Source organism: Euphorbia lathyris, chromosome 10 (assembly GCF_963576675.1).
Source record: "Euphorbia lathyris chromosome 10, ddEupLath1.1, whole genome shotgun sequence".
Taxonomy (NCBI): domain Eukaryota; kingdom Viridiplantae; phylum Streptophyta; class Magnoliopsida; order Malpighiales; family Euphorbiaceae; genus Euphorbia; species Euphorbia lathyris.
In genome coordinates, this window is record NC_088919.1 from 60,227,182 (window position 1) to 60,236,730 (window position 9,549).

Genomic DNA, 9,549 nt, shown 5'->3' on the forward strand with positions numbered 1-9,549 from the left:
GTTTAGTTTGATACTATAAAAATCACTGTTAACGATCTCAAAAAGAAAAATTCTAATAATTAAAGTTGTTTAGTATCATATTTACTATGAAACTAAATTTTTTATTTTCTAAAATCATCAATTTTCAAACCTTTCTCTCTCTAAACATTTATTTTCTCTCTTCTCACCAAACAACACCTAAATGACCTCAAAATTAAAAAAAATGGAGAATTAAAATGCTTAAAATATCATTACGTTTTTGAAATTTTCAATTTTCAGATCGTCAATGTTTATTTTAATTTTGAGGTCCTTTTTTTTTTTTGAAACATTGAGGTCCTTATTTTTTAGTAAAGTGAAAAACCTTAATCATCTCCTGGTCGCAAACGAAAATCTCAGCCTTTGTTTGGACAAAAAAAAATTACACCTACCAGTTTGACAAAATGTGAAAACACATGAGTTTTTTTTTTTACATTTGCCTAAAAAAACTAAGTAATTGTAAGGGCTAATTACTAATCTAGCCTATTTGAAGAGGTCCGTTAATATATTTGACCCACTTTGCTTCCATCTCACCAAATTAGACACTTTCATCCACTTTGGACAAGAATAGCCTTATTTCAATTCACCTTCTTCCTCAGACTCTAAACGTCTCGCCATCCCAAACCGACAAAAGCGGCATTACCGCTAAGCAATGACGGAGCCCGAGCTCAAAGTCCGAAGGGGCTCCATTGCATGAAGATTTTTTTTTTCTTAATAACGACTTAAGGCTTTGATTCATAGTAGTTAAATCAAAATTTTCAAATTTTTGATAATATATGGGTAAATTTGATCATAATTGGAAACATTAAGGTACAAAACAACTGAGATTCAATACAAAGTAAGGATAAGGTGCAAAAATATTCTAATGTTTACACCTAAGAACAATTTTACCCCTAACATATAAAATGGTGCAATTTTACCCTTAACGTTGGCAGCCAAGAGCAATTTTATCCCTAACGTTGACAAGTTTGGTCAATTGGAGAAATTATTCATCAAATTGTCTTCTTGATCATGAATTTTGTAACTAAAAAAATACAATTAAAAATAATAAAGGAGAATGAGGTTAATAATGATTAAAAATGATACTTAATATTGATATTTTTAAAAGAGAATGAGGTTTAAGAGAAAAAATTAAAATGAGATAAAAAGTGAAGAGAGGTAGATTCAAACATAGGACCAATTGGATGTAGAGATTCCTTTAAATATCACTACAACCAACTATGCAAACTTAGTTTTATGTCATATAATCGCATTCTACGTTATAAGTACTAATTTTAACTATTTTGGGTGCTGCTCGAGACTGAACCGTTGTTCGTCAAGGGTGTTCCGGAGGGTCGGGAGACCCTCCCCTACCCCCTAGCTCCGCCCCTGCCGCCAAGTCTTAAGAGAGAAAATACGGTGGTTTATAAAGAGAAGTAGTTTTTTTATGAATTAGTGTCCGTGGGAGAGGATTAGGATGGAAAGCTCAAAAAATGAGGAAAAAAAAACGCTAACGATTGAACTGAAAAGGGATTATGCTGCGATGTCGCATTTGTGACGAATTCGTCACAAATGCGACAAGAGTTGTCGCATATGCGATAAAAAATTACTCATGACGCAGCTGCGACACCGTAGATACGACAACTATTGTCGCATTTCTGACGAAATTTATCGCATTTCATCACAAATGCAATAAAAATGGAGGAAAATTGAGGAAATTGAAACGATACTGTTACAGATGAAGAAAGAGGCAAGGCCAATGAGAAAAGCAAGCATATAAGCTAAAAACATACCATTTCTATGGGAAAGCTTCATTTGTTTTGTGTTTCCTTTTCAAAATTTAGAATACTTCAATAATCTCAAAAATCGCTAACGATTGATATCAGAAATTGAAGAAGAAGAAGAAGAAGAAGAAGAAGAAGAATAGGTCGAATGGAACTACGGGTATATTTGTCCAAAAAGGATGAAAGTGTCTAATTTGATGAGATAGAAGCAAAATGGGTCAAATATGTTAATGGGCCCTTTTAGTTGGGCTAGATTTATAATTTACCCTAATTTTAATATAGTTAATTATAATTACATATAAAGATCTCGTCAGGATCGTTCATGACCTTTTAGAGGCTCGGGACAAGATGATAAACTTGGGCCCCTTCATATATACATTCTATTTTTTATAAGTCGGAGGTTATATGATTTTTATTATTACAAAGGATAACGTATAAATTTAACCATATGCTTATTATGAGAGAGTAATTAGCATCCATGCACAAAATAGTGTAATCTTAAACCTAACGTTTCTCCGTTGGAATAGTGTAATCCATTTTATGTTAATGGAAAAAAAAAACTCATTTTTAATCAATTAGGCTTGACATTGCACCAACTCGTAAACATTATGTTTAAGAATGCAATGTTTACTACATACAAGCTAAATTCACTCTCCTCCAATATTCATAATGCTAAATTTATACCATAAGGCTTAAAAGATAAATAATAATTATTGATCTTTTTGCATAACTTGATGCGGACATCTCCAACATGGACCTAACGAGAGGAGTGGAAAATACCCAGGGGAAAAACTTGAGTGACACGTCGTGTCACTTTTTGCACGTTGTGTCGCTCAACTTGCCAATCAGGCTCGACATGCGGAGGAAATGGAGAAATGGCTGCGAGAGTCCAGAAGTGGCCTCACACGCCATGTGAGTTTTATGGCACGGCGTGTGGGTTCTTCGCCAAGCTGACCTAAGGGGGACAAGAGCTGTCATCATCTTATTTACTATTTTACCATCACAACTAATTATTATTCTGCCATTTACTCTAATTTCCTTATCATTTATCCCAATTACCCCATCCCACCCTTATTATCTTCTCCTTTGATTGTAACCCTATTGGGCTATGTTGGTATTTTTACTTAATATAAAGGGAAGTATATAACCCTTTCTTTTTGCAATGAACACAACTTTTTATGAATTGAATTAAAACTAGCCTTCATTAGAGAGCTTTGTTCGTCTATGTGGGATTAACTCCTTCAAGCAAAGGTTTGAGAAGGAACCTCTTTGTGGATTTACGATTAAAATCCTCGCCTCGATTTCTTTCTATAACATAACTAGGCTAAAAATATAATAACATTTATAGATATATACCACAAAAAATGAAAAATCAAATCTAAGTTTTTGATGTTTTTATAATTACAAAATTCACCAATTGATTTTAACACTATCAAACTAAAGCACAAAATAAGAAAAGAGAAAATAAAAAAGTAAAAAAGAAAAACTAAAACATGACTAAATTTTTGTTTTTTTTATAACTTTAGTAGTGTAATAGTAACACGTATACTAATTAGAACTAATTATGTATTAAAATAGTAATTATCTATATAATGTGAAATAAGTATATTGTTTTTCATATTGAATACGTGCCTTTATATTAAATTAAAAAAAAATGAAATTGTATATAGCAAAGATTTGAAAAAAAAATTAAATGATTATAATTCTTATTGAATATATAAATTGATAATTTTGATTTAAGAAAAACATGGAAATTATAGTAATAATTTATAAGAGAAAATAAATGGAGAGACGATGGTTTGAACTTATCTCATCCATACTTACAAATAGTTCATATGATCAACATATTGTCGAGCTCCAGTGTTATACATTCATTGTAGATATATAGATTTTTAGTGAACATGTATCATAACAAGGTTGTGTTGGAGTATGTGCTAGTTGTTGAAACACAATTTCCAAGAGTTTTTTATTTTGACAAAAATAATTTAATCAGAACCCCAAAATTAAATTAAGCAATAAAATCTCAAGTTTAATTTGATTATTATTCACTAATATGTTTGTTAAGTGTGTTTATGAACTTGAGCAAAAGGAATTTGGGCTTAAGAAATTAAAAGCCCAAATTAAGTATAGAGGCTGTAACAATCCAGAAGCCTATCATACAAAAACGATTAAACAGCTGGCACTGTATGCATGGTCCCAAGACCTGACATAGAGTACATCGCTACAGAAGGAGTGTCCCCTCACCGTACATCTGTTACGAGCATAGTCGAAAAGGTTGCAGAAAACCATGGCTCAAGAACAAAAGTGGCTCTGAAATTTGCAACATAACTTTTCGCCTGAAATGCAAAAGGTGGAAGAAGGCAGGGCGATAGGCTCTATTTGCCTATAACGGCTAATTCAAATTCAAACGGATCTTTCGCCATCATCCCCTATAAATACCATGCTATACGCTCCATTTGAAGAACACGACATATACAAGCTATCAAGCGAGATCAAACTTCTTCAAAAGAGCTAGAGCAATATTCAAATACATACTTGTGCTTACTATAAGATATTATTTAGATATTCATTGTGTTCTTGAAAAGAACTTTCTTTATTCATAATATTCTTTTCAGAAGTTCTGTTGTTTTCTTCAGTTATAGGCAAGCAATAGGAATATAGATAGTTGAGAGATTGTAAAGGAAGGTACTTTACAGAGGCTTTGTCTTTTTTTTTTTGAAAGAAAAGGCAATATTATTGGCTAATATCAGCAAAAAGAATAGAGGACAAAAAAGGAGGGGCAAAATGCCACTCACTACGGTGAGACACAGAACTAACTGCTCGGCCTAGACAGTGAGCAGCACAGTTCGCTGACCGTTTAACAAAAGAGATAGATACATCATCTAGCTCTTGAATCAACAAAATACAATCAGAAATCACTTCAGAAAAATATGAAATCGAATGATGACGTTCCTTAATTGCAAGAACAACTGACAAACAATCAGAACGGATCTCCACCTTCTTTAAACCACTTCATTTGATCCATGAAAGGGCTTCTTTAACAGCCATAGCCTCAGCTAGAACAGGTTCAAAACATCCATTCAAACCACCATGACAGGCAAATAAGCACAAACCCAAATGATCCCTCAAAATAAACGCATAGGAACAGTAACCTTCATCATGAAATAAACCAGCATCAACATTGCAGGCAATCTGATTAGAACCGGGACGTACCCAATAATCCGGACGACTAATCGAACCAAAAAAACAAGAATATCTCAAGGAAAGAGCAATATTCCACTCTTCCAACTCCTTAGAAGCAACACGAATTAAATCCCGAGGTGATAAACAAGAATGAGACCAAACCTGATTATTCCTATTCTTCCAAAGCCGCCAAAGAACAAATAAAATTCTACCAGAAGCGGACTGATCAGAATTCATTAATAAAAGATCCAGCCAAGCACCAAAATCGCGAACCCCCAATATACGATTATCCAAATAAAATTCAAACCAAACCTCTTGGGAGAACGGGCAATGTAAGAAAATATGTACCTCATCCTCAACTTCGTCATTACACATTGGGCAAATTGGTGAAAGATTGCTGTGGCGTCTCAGAAGGTTCTTCATAACCGGCAAGCAACAAGCCTTAATTCTCCAAATAAAATTTTTGACTTTTGGAGGCAAAAGTAACTTCCAAATACTGCACCAGACACCGCTGCCAGGCAACAAATCACAACGACTAGAGCTAATCCTATATCCGGATTTAACCGTATACAAACCAGATTTATCAAAGCCCCAAAACCAAGAATCCTCAACCAAGACATCTCTCCTAGGAATAGCCAAAACAAGTTTAACATCCCTGAGATTAAATGTTTGAGAAATTAACTCATAATTCCACCGCCCATTCGACAAAAGAAGATCAGCAACCTTACTGCTTGGAAGATTAGACGAGAGAGGGCTTTCGATAAACGGATTCAATTCATCCAATAACCACGGGGCTCCCCAAATATCAGTTAAGAGGCCATTACCAATTTTACGACGAAGACCCTTCAAAAGGAGAGGACGACCAGCAAGAATACTTCTCCAAATATAAGACGGATTATGTCCTATAGATGCATGAAGAAAATCAGAATTCGGAAAATACAGAGGCTTTGTCTATTTGTATAAAGGTTTGTGCTCTACCCGCGAAAGAGTGCTTTAGTAGATTAAAGCTCAGAAGAAGGTATTCCGAGGACTAGACGTAGGCTAGAGGCCGAACCAGGATAAATCTGCTGAGTAACTATTTTCTAAACTCTAACCTACTGCTTCTGATTATTTATGCTTTATATTTGATCTCCTATAAATGCTAAAATGCTTCTGTTGCATTATCATTTGTTAAAATACTTGCATCTTAAACAGAGGCTATGTCAAACTAAAAAGGCATCCATAAATCATAATAGTTAGTATCATAACTGCCCAATCGATAGTTTCTTCTGATTATCATATCTCAGCCTCTAATAGACTTGTTCATGGGCTGGGCCGGGCCGGGCTCGGGCCGGACCTAATCGGGCTTTACATATAATTACTTTGTCCAAGCCCAACCCAGCCCACTTATATTTATATCGGGCTCGAGCCGGGCTGGGCTAGACTATAAAAAGTAATTCCCAAGCCCGGCCCGGCCCGCCCATCTAATATGTTGATATTAAAAAAAATCTAATGTATTTATTATTAGTCTTTATTGATATTAATTTTTTTAATTTTTTCTTTATCATGTAATTGTAAGAGCATTTTTTCTTTTGTTAGAGTACAAGGCAAGGCAGGAGGAGTAAATTTTTTTTTTGTTAGAATGCACCACCTAATTATGTTATTAACTAAGATACATTATTATTAATTTATTCTTAATTTGTAATTTTCTATTTTTTATCTATTACTCTAATATATTACACATAATTAAAAAAAATATATATATATATAGAGTTAAAAATATTATAAAATCGGGCCGGGCCGGGCTCACTTGGGATTTTGAGACGAATCCCAAGCCCAACCCATTTTATGTGCGGACTTGAGCGAGCTTGGGCCGGGTCGGGCCAAACATCAAATATGAATATCCAAGCCCATCCCATGAATTACGGGCTTGGGCGGGTTGGGCGGGCCAATGGGTTCATGAACAGGTCTAGCCTCTAATATTAATTATCCTACATCTGTGTTAAACAGAGTTGTGCTGAAGCCAAGTGAGTACATTAAAAAGATTTTAAGTTTGCCATATAGTTCCATTCACCCGCCTTTGGAACTAATATGATCTCATAAGGGACCAACTCTAGTCTTGAGACATTTTATCTGACGGAAATGTAAATGGTAATGGAATAATCTATTAAATCGGCTTACTTGTGCAAACTGATTAACAGAGTATCCAAGGTTAGTGATCTGCTCACGTTTGGCGGGTTGAGGACTTGGTCAAGTGAAGTAGTGAGGCAATAAGATACTAATCTGAATATCTCTGGTTTGTTACTATCGTGGAAATGATAACTAACTAAAGATTGGTATGCGTTTTGATATTAATGGCGTTTCATTTCTTACAGAAATTGGATGTCAAATTAATGGCATTAAGGTTTATGAAACAGTAAATTATGGATGATCCGTTATGAGAAAACCATATGGTTAGAATAGTCACAGGTGGTTCTCATGTAACACTCTGAGTTGAATCCTTAAAAATGTCTATTGTGGGACCTAGATGGCTTGCGATTCACTTTTATTAATCGCCTAACGACCCTGTGTCAAGGTGCCAAGTATGGATTTAGTCAGGTGTTATGTGTCATGCTTAGAAGCCACGAGTAAGGGATTGTTGAATCTAATGTCGAGATCAGATATCATCGGCCACTTGACTAATGGGACTAAGAAGCGTGTGGCGGCACCCGAATGTGGTAATGTATAATTGATCATTCATACCTATCAGTTCACTAGAGATCAAGAAATGTCTGAGCAACAAATAAGGGTGGCTTTTTTCAAGTGTCAGTAGCTGGACGTTCTGTCAATCGGGGAAGGTTTTTGGTGACAAAACCTGGAGATATCAGAAGTGAGAATGTTGACATGAGTAACGAGAAATCCTTTGAAAAACACGATCGCCTGCCAGTGGAAGGCTTTCTGCGTTCAATCAATCTATGCAGAGTGAATCTGCCCGATCATCCAATTCGCTCTAACAGACAAGCATGGTTCTATAGTCAAAGCAACTTCGTCACTTTTGTGTACCCATCGAACGACAGACCTTGCCTCATGCTGGACTTGATATCGAAAAGTAAGGGATTATTATTAGGTTCTCGAAGGTTACACACGAGATTACTATATGAGTTTGATAGTCATAAAGGCTAGCTAAAGCCTAATTATGTCTGGTTAGATGAAGTATAGGTTCGATTTAACCATCATTTTTAGATAGGCATGTTGAAACACATTTCCACACTAATTTTGATTATGACAAAAATATTAAAAGAAATTAATATTCCCATAATTAATAACACGTTAAAATTCAATATTGATTTATTTAGATTAATGTGTTTGTTAAGTGTTTGATAAATTAAGTGTAAGTGTAAAGGAAATAATAAAAGGCCTTAAGGATGGATCAAAGGCCTATGGATTAACTTCAGTCCAACAACAAGAAGGATCTAGAAGCTCAAAGCCATGCCTAAAGAGAAGACTGATTCCAGAGATAGAAGATCAAGGCACAAGAGACAAGATCAAATGTTGACTCTGTACAACTAACAATGCATCACCAAATAAGGAAAGAAGCAGAAGCTCCAGACAGCTTGTCCCCTGGTCAACCTGGAATCTTTGCCTTATTTGGTTAGACAAACAGTCTGCCTCTGTCCAAGTTCAGAAGTGTGGCATTTCGATGAACACAACGGAAAAAAGAAGAACAAGCATTGACTAAGGACACTGGACTCTGAGCAAATTATACAACCGCGAAGTCGAAGTCCTTCGCGTTTTAGGTGAACCGCGAACCATATGTTAAGTTTGGCTTCACGATTTAGGTGACCCATGAACCCTTATTTTCTAATAATAGCTTCGCAGTTTACGATTCTATGAAGCAAAATCGTAAACCGCGAAGCGATTGGGTAACATCAAAACTCTACATATCATATAGGTGCAAAACTTACTTCAAATTCACAAAATTAACCAAACTAAAATGATTTATGTATATAAATCAACATAATACTTATATGAAGAGTTTGGACCTTGGATTGATTATGAAATTGAAGGATTGCCAATAATTAGAAGAAGAAAGAAACGAAGAAAGAAAGAAAAAAAAGAAATGACTAAGTTTGTTATATATATATATATATGTGAGAATTTAGGAAAGTCTATATTGAAATAGTCTAAATATGTAATGAGTTTAAATATATATATGAGCTTTCTAATTGGTGAAGTTTTGTAATTTACCTAAGTTATCTTGACATTTTAAAAGTGAGATAAGGTAATAAAATAAGCTTATGATTTTTGGAAAAATATCAATTTAGGCTCCATGTACAAAACAACACCAATATATATGCTTAACGTTTAAAAAAGTACTAATTTAGGCATCGATAACGGAACGTGACATATCATCCATATTAATCCGTTAAGTTCTGATTTATCTTTTCACGTACGATTGACAGAACTTAACGGAGTAATATGAATAGAGTGTCATGTTCTGCTATCGATGCCTAAATTGATACTGTTTTTTAAATATTAAACCCATATCAATATTATTTTGTATGTGAAACCTAAGGTCTGTTTGGATGAAAGTTTCAGAAGGTTCATTAGAGGGAGGGGAGAGGAGGTT